Genomic DNA, 12190 nt, shown 5'->3' with positions numbered 1-12190 from the left:
GTTTTTTTTAAATCAGATCATAAGCAAATCTTGAAAGGATAAGTGTTGAAATGATAAGCTGAGCCAGAAGTCTGGGGTTTGACTTTGCTGCCCTTTTGCCCACCTTGCAGAAAGCCCACCTCTCATCCAGAAGAAAAATTATGTTTTAACAAGGTTCTCTTAACTCCTTCACAATATCAGATGGCTTTTTTTTCCTGCCCTGTTCCTCCAGCTATTTCCTAGCATTTCACTTTTCTACCCAGACTCAGGAGCAGCTGCCTGTTCCCTCACAGCAAGCAACAGGTTTCTCCTTTTCTCATGACAAATCATTTTTTAATAGTAAACATTTTAATCTTTCCGGAAGCCAGCATATCATTTGGCTCCAATACAGGTAGTAAAAACTCAGGCTTCTCAGGAACCAGTGGCAGTTCACTTTGGAGTCTGTCCTGTCACTGTGTCCCTGAGGGACCCATGTGATGCCAGATCTCAGAAGACAGTCAGCCCACATGCACTGCTACTGTAGGCAAGGTCACACCAGCAATGCAGCTGCCAAAACATTACACTCCTGATACAGCTCAGCAAGAGGCTGATACACAGGAGAACTCACCTACTGCAGCCTGGTTTTGTACATGGGAATATTGAGGTGGAGAAAGAGGAATTTGTTCAGGATTTCAGGGCATCTCACAGCCTGACCGGAGCAGCCATTGCCTGACTCCTGAAATCCCTGGACTGATGGCCACGTTCAATCAGTCTACCCTACCCAGATCATGAACTGCGTAGATTTTCCAGAAAAATCATGGAAAGCTTTAGCATAACTCCACTGCCTTCCTCTACCTGAGGATCTTGCCATACTTCTAGAACAGGTAGGACACCCATTATCAGAGTCACAAGCACAGGAACTGCAGTGGGAACTGCTGACAAGGTGCTGCAGCTGATGACCTCGGGCTGACTTTTGAATGCCCAGTTCTTCCAGGTGGTTATACATCCCAGCAGGCATTCTGTGCTATTGCACAGCACCGAGTTTTACTGAATCATGTCTACATTTGTTTTCTGCTGTCCGTACACGTCAGCCAATAAATAAACCACAGCAGGGACCTCAGCTCTTGATGGGTTTCAGTGGAAACCTGGGTAATGTCTCCATAGGAGAAGAAAGCAGACCTTAATGCCCACATCAAATCTGACAGCACATTCTACTGTGCACTGAGATTGGGGCAAAACAGAGCATAACCTGCTGATGGGGTTCTCTGCATAACCAGCTTGGACAGCAGTCCCCGCACCACACGAAGAGCTCCAAACATATGGGCACAAAGTCAATGTTTCTATATGCTCTTGGTTCAACCTCTGCCTTCACCCAACCTTTACATAAAACAACTCTCATGACTAGGGGAGAATTTTGCCTTCTTGCCCCATGCCTCTCTTCACTCTGACCTTTTGTGACTCCTGCCACACTAGAGCCTTCCATAGGGAGGGCAGGGGGAACAGTCCCATGAAAGCAAGTGACATTACAGCTTGTTGCTGTAGGAGGCACATGGCCTAAATGGACCATCTTATGCAGATGCAGGGACAGAACTGGCTCTCCTTCGCTGAAGCCTCAGATCAGGGCAAGAGTACTGTAACTGTGCCTCAGGTGCCCAGGCTGTGAGCAGAGTCTTGCTTACAAGTGGCACACAAGGGCAGTGCTTTCCACAGGAAATTAAAGGGGTGACCACACAGGCCCCCACACAAGTCCTGCAAATACTGCTCAACTTGCAACCTACTGTCATGTGCTGCTACTAATAAAAAGAATACTGAAAAACCAATGTGTGCTCTTAGATCTTCATACCCTTCCAAAAGCCAATCTGCTGCCCTGAGCCTGAGTGCAGCAGGATCAGTACAACAGTGAAACCCAGTCTGATGCACAGCAGAGCAGCTGTAATCCAGAGCATCAGCTGATTACACAGAGCATATCCATTGTTCAAAAGTAGTTTTATTTTCACTCTTCCCTCTGAAACCAACTTGACTCTTCTCCAAAAACCAACACCAGAATGAGTCACTTGAAATTATTTTTTAGGTGGGTTTTTAAAGACTGAGTTGCAACACGGTCCCTGCCCTTTGACAGCATGCCAGGAAACCCCCGGGTACTCTCCCAGAAAACTGAGAGGGAATGAATGCAAAACAGGCTGAGCTGTTCAGCTTCTCACCTCCCCAGCACGGGCTTGAACATGTTGACAGCAGGGTGGTATGAAGATGGTTTTGTCCCCCTACAAATCTTTTGGATAAACAGGATTGTGCTCTACATCAGAAATCTCTCCTTGTAACTTCAGTCAATATTTTCTTGGCTTGCCACTCTTGACAGTCATAAAACAGCTCTCTCTGGAATACGCCATTCAAATTAATCAGCTGTCAGCTATTCTTTTAAAACTAATAATAGAAGGTCTGCATGAGCCTGTGAGGGACTGAAACATGGGAATGAGAGCTGTGCAGCTGCAAATGTTTCCATACTTTTGCAGCTCTCAAATTGCTTTTTGCTCTCTACCAAGAAGGCATGAAACAGCATTGCAGGGAACAGGTTTTGTACCTTCACAATTGCCCAACTGTCCTCAGCATACCCATAAATGTGGTAAATGTTTAGTGACGCCTTTTAACTTTCAAGAAAGCTTTAAAGACAGGAGGGATGTTTCTGGTCATAAACCAACAGGCTCAGCTGGCCCAGGAGCACAGATAATTTGATGGCTTGTATCCTTTGGATGCCAGCTGCACAGGGGATGCCAGACTGTGCTCTTGCCACTGGCAGAAGTTTTAGCCTCCAATTCATCTTCTTGTCATCAGACTGCAACAGGATGGGGAAAAAAGGTTCTAGGAGGAAGCACTGCCTCTGAAAGGATGGGGAAATAGGACTCCTTTGAACAGCCCCTTGACTACAGCAGCTTGGCTCCAAGTGGGCAGAGAAGATTAATGTTACATGAGGCTTGAACTCAGAATAAGAGCTGGCACTGGAGGAAAGCCAACTGTGCAACACTCCTGTAACTGATTAGGGGACCCTGTTGTTGTCACATGAATATGAGGAACAACTGGGAGACTGTTCAAAAAACACTCAGGTTGGAAGCATGCAAAGCCTGATGAAGGAACAAGAGCAGCACCTGCCTTTTCCAGGTCTGCCTAAAACTAGTATCACCTGGGGACTTTGCCTCTTCCAGCAGTGGGTTCATTTTCAGCCTGAAAAAATACTTTTAAAAGCCTCTCAGGCTTTTAAGAGAAAGAAGCAGTTTAAATCCCAGACCGGAAGCCTTAATTATAATGGATTTGTGTGAAAGTTGCCAGATCTTGCCCTGCTCTGTGATCAGGGCTGTGCCAAGAGTCTGCTTTGTGTCACACTAGCAACTGTGCTAAGTTCAGCAAAGTAACTGGGTCAAAGATGCACAGCCAGAAGAGAGATCACAGATTAGCACTAATGAGAGCCTTCACTGCAGAGCAGAATGACAGTGCCATCATGTCGAGGTTCTTGCTGTAATTAAAGGTAGCCATACTCATATCCAATGTGAGCTGCACAGAACAGATCTTTTTGTGTGTCACATTTTACACCTTGGGGAGACACTCATGACCAGAAAGCCAAACATGAGAGGAAACAACAGAGAACTCCTTGTTCATACTGCTGGAATTGAAATTAACATACAAAAAATCAGGAAATATTTGAGCATCTTATGAGCAGCTCTACTAATCATGCAGCGCTGTTGTTTTCAATCAGTTAATTCTACCTGTAGTGGGCATAAGGTTACAGATGAAGAATACTGATCTCATGTTCAAGAATTTAATGGTACGTCTGTCCACAACACCAGGTGCTCTGAAGATCAGCCTTCAAAGAAAATAGCAGAAACAGAGAAAAATACAGGGTTTTTCCAATGTCTCACAGACTTTCTCTAAGAAGAAAAATAGAAAAGACTCTGCAGTTATTTAGAGAAAGGAGTAAGATCAGAAACAAGTATTGAATGGTACAAAGCCCTAGGCTTCTAGAGAGCCTCAGCTCATTTACAAAGCAAAGTATTTTTAGTTAATAAAGACAAATACATCAAGGTAGCAATTAACCTGGAATTCATTTCAACAGACAACACTTCTGCTGTCAACCTAGAGGTAGAGGATGTACAAGGAGTTACACAAGACAGGATCTTACGCAAGATAATACTGATGCCATGAAGATTTTTGCATTTTCTTTTATACCCCTGTTATACCTTTTTACAACTTCTGTATTCCTAGTGCTTTTTCCCTACATTCTTGGACTTGTTTGTTAAGCTAAGAGACTAAACATTTTAGAAGCTTTGTAGCTAGAGATCAGTGTGCCCCAAGGTCCTCTCCAGAACACATTCTGTAAACCAAGATAGAACCATCCAGGGGAAGGTTCCTTGGGGAGGGGGGGGCTCACTTGAGCCTCTCATTGGGGAATCTTTGATAGATATGCTAATTAGTAAAACCTATAATGTTATATCCAATATTGGGGGGGGGGGGGGATGGAGAGGGACAGAGATAGACTCGGCAGGGTGCATCTCGATGCATGTGACCTGGACGTGTACGCCTAAGGATCCTTAAAATAAATACCAAGGTAAAATCCCTTTTCCCCTTCTAACCGTGTTTGACTCTTCATTTTAAGACCAGGAAAAGGCATCAATACAAGCAATTGAAAACACTATACCTCAGAATATAAAAACTACTCAGTAGACAGTCAAGAAGAGAGAACAAAAAAATATTTCTACTGTGTCACTTCACTTTCCTTCTAAGTACAATAAGACAGAAAGCAATTAATCCCATCAAAGAACCATGCCAATGTCTCTGGAAAACTCAGAGCCACTGACTATCCACAGACAGAATATGGACATACAGCCACTGGTAGAAACATGGTGGACACCTGCAACCTGTGAGGATATTTATATCAGGACAACACAAAGCAACTGGCTTTGAAATACAGAAATTAATGCACTTAAAAAGTGATGACACAGCAGACTCTAAATGCTGAGCTAAGGACCTGTCCAGAGGTGCTGTGTTAAACACAGAGCTGTTACACCTACAAGACTCCTGCAAGAACTCCACCTGCCTTATGAGCTATCCCAGCAGCCCTCCTGAATTGCTTACTCCCTCAACAGATGAAAAAACAATGTGTCAAGCTTATTATTGTAGTTAAAAATATATATATAATTTTTTTTTAGTTATTATTTCCTACTTGTAAGTTATCCATAGCATAACATATGAAAACTTCATTTGAAAACGTTCAGAATGCTAGAACATATGGAAATTATCTTAAAGGACCAAGGGAATGATGCCTTGTATCACTTTTCAAAGTAACTTGCAAATGCTACAGCACAGACCATTAAGGGAAATGCCACTCAGCCAGAAACTCTGGGAGAGAATTCACCAGGCTTCCTGCTGCATCACAGCAAACACATACACACCAAAAACCCACTGTTGCCTTTGCTATGACCAGTTTGCAACACCTTGCAGATCTCTCAGGATTCCCAAGATGATCATCTGTAAAATGAGACTGCTTAAAAGCAGTGGCTCTGATGTTGAAAATCATTAGATTTTTCTGTCTTAGAAATTTCAGGGACTAATAGCATTTTCCTGCAAATGAGCCTTAAACTTGGGACACCATCAAAGTGTTCCTTCTTAAGGAGGCAGATGGCTCAAATCAGCACACCAGCTCCACAGATATTTCATTTCTAGTCAAAAACAGCACAAGGATTTCTTATTAAACTGGCCCCAACCATCAAAGAGATTAAATTTTTTTTTTTTCCAAACCGGGTTATCAGTATTTGCTAACAGTAGTGTTTTATTTATGGAATCAAGCTGGTAGGCAAGAGGTGGACACAAAGTGTTAGGCAGTCCTGATGAGTCCTCAGTTTGCAGATGACAGCTGTCAGTTCTGCTCCAGCACAGCCTGCTCCTCCCGTGTGAGTGCTCTAGGGTAGGTCACAGCTATGACAGCGTTTTTCCCTAAAGTCTTCCTGGAACTCCCCTCTGAAGCACAGCCCTTTAATCAAGGAACAATTAGCACAGACAGACACACACACATACACACTTGTAAACAACAGCCATTTGTGAGGTGAGGAGGTGGGATAGAGGGATCCAATTTCCGTTCATTGCACTTTTCCCTCTAGGAAGGTACGAGGAGAAAGTGGAGATCAGCACCACCATTATCTCCAGCGTGTGTTATTAGCAGCCACGATGAAGCCAGTCAGCAGTGCCTGGCATTGTTTGGAACAACACAAAAGACCTTCTGTTTGGAAAGTTCAAGAAAGAAAAGGGAGAGCCTGTGGCCTGGTCCTGCAGTCAAAAGACTGACACAGAGGCTGGGAAGTTCTCAGGCAGGGGCTGATCTCAAGCCCTTTGAAGCTGATGGGAAAACTCCCATGGACTCCAGCAAGCTTTGGATCATGACTGAAATTCACAGACGGGAACAAAGCAGCATAAAAGTAGAAACGAGCATCTCCAAAGGGGAATTTAAACAGCACAATGGTGACCTAATATATTCAACATGGTTGCTGATACAATGTGTTTCTGTGATGTTTGGCAAAGTAGGATTATATCAAATTTTTAAGTCTTTTCATTAGGATATAGCAGTTGTACACTCATCATTAGGTATTTTTCTGCTTAAAATGCTATGCATTATACCCTAGCATTGAGTGTTTAATATAGCATTTAGCAAAAGGAAAGCCAGGAGGAAAAGTCCCTTTCAAATTGCTGAATTTATGACTTTTCTGCTTTCTCTCCTCAGTGTCTTTCCCCAAAAAGGCTGATTTAGAGCTATGAAGTACACAGTCTAGGACTGAAAACCTTATTAAGAACAATGCTGCCAGCATCATCTATTCATGAGCAGCCGCTTGAGAGAGCCCAACCCAGAAGAAACTCTATAGCAGCACATTCTCCAAACAATTACTAAAGGATCCCAAGTGCAGGGAGGCTCCAAATCCTCTGCTTAATTATACCTTAATTAATTTTCTCATTAAAGATGAATATAGGAACATTCAAGATGAAAGAAAAGTCTTCTGATTTCTGTAATATTTCCAAATTAATTTTCTTGCATATAGGAGTAATCATTGCAGTGGGTTTAAGGTTTGGTGCTGTCAAGGTCCTAAATGGTATTTTCTAGGAGTTCATTTGTTACAAACTTTCTTTTAAACACTTCTTGTAGCCTTTGCACAAGATTCAACAAAGAGCCAAAGTAACTCCCTTCCCGCCCCCCCCCCCCCCCCAAAACAAAAAATGCAGGATGTTTCCTCTTTCCCTGGCTAATAGAATCCAACTGTTACCGCATGACATCATTCCCCAGAGTTAGGGAATCCAAGCTCGCTCCGACGCTCTCAGCTGGGAGTAAACACCACCACCAGTAAGGAAAAAAAAAAAAATTGCAAACTTTACAATGGGAGGACATAACATTAAAAAGGCAGTTTTTGTTACCTGAAATTTGGAGCATTTCCCTTTCCACTCCATTCTCAGATTTGTATTTCCCAGACAAAACTCTGTGTTATTATCTGAGGCAATCAGAAAACCAGTCGTTTAGTGTCTAATACCTGCTGTGCTTCCCATAACTCCTTCATATGACCTCTCGCAGCACTGATTCCAGCTAGAATGATTGCAGAGAACACAGACTGGCCAGGCCAGTTGTCATGGAGATCTCTCTCCCCCCCTTCATAAGCGCGCGCGCACACACACACAGAGATTTAAACAATTCTGGGAGGCATCCACAAAACAGCATGCCTTTTCATCAGCTAAGTTTTGAAACATTCCACCCTTCCTCCAGCCCCTCCCCAGAGTCAGCCCAGGAAGCTGAGCTTTGGTCAGGAATTGATTGTCGAAATTAGAGATATTGCCTTCTAAAAAAGAGAAAATGACCACAAAACTTGTATTTTTTTTTCCCCCAGAAGGGAAAACAGAGATGTTTGCTCACCAAAGCTTTGAATTAAAAGTAAATCTATCACATTCAGACCTGCAGGCTATTTGTCTTTGCCTGCCTTGCTATGAATTTGATATCTGAAAGCACTAAAGCTTTGTTGAAATACAATCATGCAGATTACAAGAAATGCTGTTGGCATGGCCTGACTGCTTACCTTGCTGTTCTCCCAGTACCAAGCCAGTGACTTAATTAGCACAGGTATTCATAAGATCATGCAGGACTTCCTGTATTCTTTCATGTTTCTGTAATTAAGAAGAAAATTGGGCAGGTCAGGAACTCAAACAAACAAACAGAAAAAAAATCCCCCAGCTAAACAAGAACACACAGATAGATCTGGAAGTTTTCTCATACTGACTGTAAGTTTAAGTGCCTCTTACCCAAAACTTGCTATCTCCCAGTTAAAGGAGAAACTCATTTCACTGACATTTGCGAATACAAGAACTGATTAGTTTACCATATTCACTGGCACCATGGTTGCAAAACAAAACTTACTCCAAACATAAATAAAGACATACAACATTTTTTCCTTGACAAAAAAATCTAAATTAATCCCCACCAACGTCATATAGGAAAGTCTGGACTGATAAATCAAGAGAACAGAAAATACTTTATAAAAAAGAAAGAACATTTATTAAGAAAATTCAGTTTAAAAAGTATTTGGACTCAGAGGAAGAGTACTGTGCCCAAAGTTTTTGCACTTTGAGAAATATCTTGGAGACAATCTTCAGAGCGTTTAATCAGTCAATCATTCAAAGTTTTAAAACATCATAAAAGATACTGAAGGGACTTCATGAGTGTGCTCTGCAATGAGCAGTATAAGCAGCAGTCCCTCTAGTGGGCAGAAAATTGCAAAGCTGCCTATGCCAAGCTAAATAGGAAATCAATTTCTCCTGTATCTATTAACCACTTCATTGGGCAGCTATGATATTCCACCCCTGCATTTAAAACTCAACATCAGCCTATGAAATCCTTTATATGTTATTTGGGGAGCTGAACACAAGAAAACATACATTATATAATCAACATAACTAGGTTTATAGATGAGGAGATTAAAGAGTCAGCATATTACCCTTCTGGTTGTGTGAGGTAGCCAAGATGTTTCATGGGAACACCTGTCTCCCCATATAGCCATTATTAGACATAAACTACACCAGTTTTCTGTACTTCAGAAAACTAAATTTTGTGAGTGACAGAGCTCCCAGCAGATTGCACACTTAAACCACCTCTCTCTCTAACAATAACATCACACAAAAGCATATACATGAGGCATATTTTACACTGCTACCAAAAACTGCATGCAGACTACTCACAGGCAGATAAATATAACAAGACAATTGCTTAAGCTATCAAGGGTCCAGAAGATGCTGAAATGACATCACATCAAATAGTTCCTAGATATGAAAGTGCCACATGCTAAGTTTGCAATTTCACACTAAGTTCCCCTAAGAATGCATCAGTGATGCCCATCCAGAGCCATGAGAGACAAATACTAAAAACTTTTAACTTGGTTTGGTCCTGAAAGCTTCCTTTGGTGTATGACTAAGGTAAATTCATCACATGTGGCAAGTGGGCACAATTTCAGCAGTGTGACTGGGGAAAGAGGGAAACTGCTAATTCCTCCCAAGAAAGTAATGTTTTACACTACATCACTGCAGAGAGAGTGTTCAAAGACACAGAAGTGATAGAAAAAACATCCTAGGAATTGATCAATGGACAAGTGAAATGGCTGATCACGCTCAGATCTTCTATAGACCCCATTACTGGTAACACGGGAGTATGCACCAACCATCTGCATCACATCCCACTCCAGCATTCATGGCTCTGTGGCACTTCATTCTGTGACCACATCTGCATATATGGCAAGGTTCTGGGGGAGCAGGCAAGCTGGCATTTAGAAATCATTGAAAATGCTCAGTGCATTACATATGCACTCTGTTACAGTTTAAAATTCCAAGCAAAGCAAAGTCGTTAAAATATATCACACATACACAAATATGTAGGAACAAGGCACAGGAGTAGAACTATGACCCAAGCTTTGGTCTTGGGCAGGTCACTACCAGAGAAGCCCTTAGACAAGCACATTTCTTTTCTAAGCCTCATGAATACATCCCGAATCAGCTTCTTGCCAAAAGGTGACATATGTAGCTCAGACTGATCCCAGTGAAACAAGAGCTCCCACATTTTACTTTTTTCTCACTGGGCTTTCATTTGAGCACATCAATACCTCAGAACACAATTTAGAATCAGGACAGAGTCTGAAATCACAAGCAGAGGACATGATGAATAGCTGGTTTTGCATTAGTTACAGCATCATGGCTACCCTGCCATCAAAAGGCATCAGAGTGTGTACCCTCACCCCCTGCAGGAGACAGAAAATCCATTACTCACATGCAGCTGATGTTTAGTTTCTTATTTCCGACACACTTCCCATTTCTGACTGGTTGAACGCACTCCTTCCTAGGCTCCTGGCCCCTGAGGCAGCAGCCACATGAGGCACAGGAGCGGGCATGCACTGAGCAGGGTGAGTGCCCAGCAGGAGCCCTCACCAGGCACACCTGCAGTCTCTGCCTGGAGACCTGCAAGGGAACCATGAGCTGCCCACTCTGCAAGCTGCATGGTCTGAGATTCTTTACTGAATGCTTTCCAAGCAGCCATCATCAGCAACAGGAGAGGAAACAAAAATCAGACTTGTTCCTCATGAAATTTTATCACTTTCAGTAGGTGAAAGCACAGCATCAGAGGTGAGCTACAGACTAAGCCACAACAGCAGCACAAACCTCTGGTAGGCATAAATTCAAACTAATCACTGCTCCAACTTCAGTAGCATTTTCCTTTGTGTTTTTTAGATAAAAAACACTCTTGCAAAGTTACTTAGGATTTTTCCCCTCCTCAAATAACTCTCTGTGCTTCACAAGGGCTTTTGCCCCTTTCCCACTGAAGATGGCCACCTTATTGCTCTTCCTCGTGTCACCTCTACACATTTACTGAACATCTTCTCAGTGACCTCAACAAATATATATTTGTTTGAAATTCCGTAATTTAAGACCCAACAACAAAAAGTGAAACTTAATTAATCTGTCCCAGTATGTTTTTAACCCAATACTGCTGCAAGTGCCTGCAGCTCCTGCTGACCTCACTGGGAGAGTCAGGGAGCTTGGGAGCAGCACTTCCTCATCACCAGGCAGTGACTTGCAGAGGTATGGAAATAAGGAGAAAAGCCCGAGCCAGCTCTTAATGTAAAGCACACATGCACTACAAAAACTGTGTTCTTTGCTCTTTTTATAGAGACCCAGCACTCAATACTTTTGCATAGGGAATTCTGTGGACTACCAGGTGGGACAAAGTGATGACAGGCAGGGCAGCAGACACCACACACTCTGAAGCAGTCCCACAGCACCACTGAGTTCTTTAAACTAACAGTGCACAGCACTGGCCCTTATTGTTACACTCCAACATGATGGTGTAAGAACACAACAACAAAGTAAGTGGCACAAGATAATGCCTCTGATCCCAAAAGCGTCATTCTGCTGAAGCGATTAAACCTTCCACTGCCTTAAGTGGCATGTTAATTTCAATTTTGCCTCACTGCATGTTTTGCTAGGATTGTGGTACCAAAGTAAGTAGCACAACAGTACACTGTAGCCTTGCAAAGGATAGCAAAGGAGTTGACCCAACACAGGAGCTCCCCAGCTGCAAGGGGACTGCACAGGCAAAGGACAAAGATCAGTCAGCTCTGGACTTGTTTTCTTCCCCCATTTCAGATCCATTACTTAAAGTGCATGCACAACTCTCTTCTAACAGGAGAATTAAGTTTCCATTACCTCCTCAATGGTCTAGCAAGGATCAGGTTTGCAGCACAGTACTGGTTTCACAAAAAATAAATGTGTATGTATATCCCCAGTATTTATACAGTATGTATATAGGAAATGACTAATCATAGCTGTGCTCTCTTTGAGATGCTGCCAATCCCTTTATGGCCCTATATCCCATTTCAGTTTGATGTCATTCTGCAAAATGAGAGCCTGCCATTCTTGGGTCTGACCCTGACACTGCAACTGTGCGCAAGACAGCAATTTGGAAAGGTTTCTAATTCACTGAAACTAAGAGGTGATCTGTACCTGAGGGCCAGGACAAGAAGCTGACATGCATTCAATTCCTCTGCAAACACTCATTCAAAAATAAAGTGGCTTAACTTTGTGGATATTATTATTTTAGGCCCTGATTCAGCAAAGCATTTAAACATTGACTTCAAAAGAACTTAAAAATACACCAAACATGTGCTACAATATTTTA

At 42.5% G+C, this 12190-nt stretch overlaps 1 protein-coding gene across 8 annotated transcripts in view; it reads right to left on the bottom strand.

Annotated features, from left to right (window-relative positions):
- DENND2B (DENN domain containing 2B) overlaps positions 1-12190 on the bottom strand; it is a 154359-nt gene that overhangs the window by 109286 nt on the left and 32883 nt on the right. For 7 of the 8 annotated variants that reach the window (XM_069016789.1, XM_069016786.1, XM_069016787.1 and 4 more), the window contains 2 exons: positions 8052-8139; positions 7402-7475 (listed from right to left, as the gene is read on the bottom strand). The gene's annotated coding sequence lies outside the window, so the exon portion shown is untranslated. The remainder of the gene's footprint in view (positions 1-7401; positions 7476-8051; positions 8140-12190) is intronic. The other variant, XM_069016785.1, reaches the window with a different exon arrangement.

This window comes from Aphelocoma coerulescens, chromosome 5 (assembly GCF_041296385.1).
Source record: "Aphelocoma coerulescens isolate FSJ_1873_10779 chromosome 5, UR_Acoe_1.0, whole genome shotgun sequence".
Classification (NCBI taxonomy): Eukaryota; Metazoa; Chordata; class Aves; order Passeriformes; family Corvidae; genus Aphelocoma; species Aphelocoma coerulescens.
The sequence above is the reverse complement of the archived record's forward strand: the minus strand, read 5'-3'. Positions and strand labels throughout refer to the sequence as shown.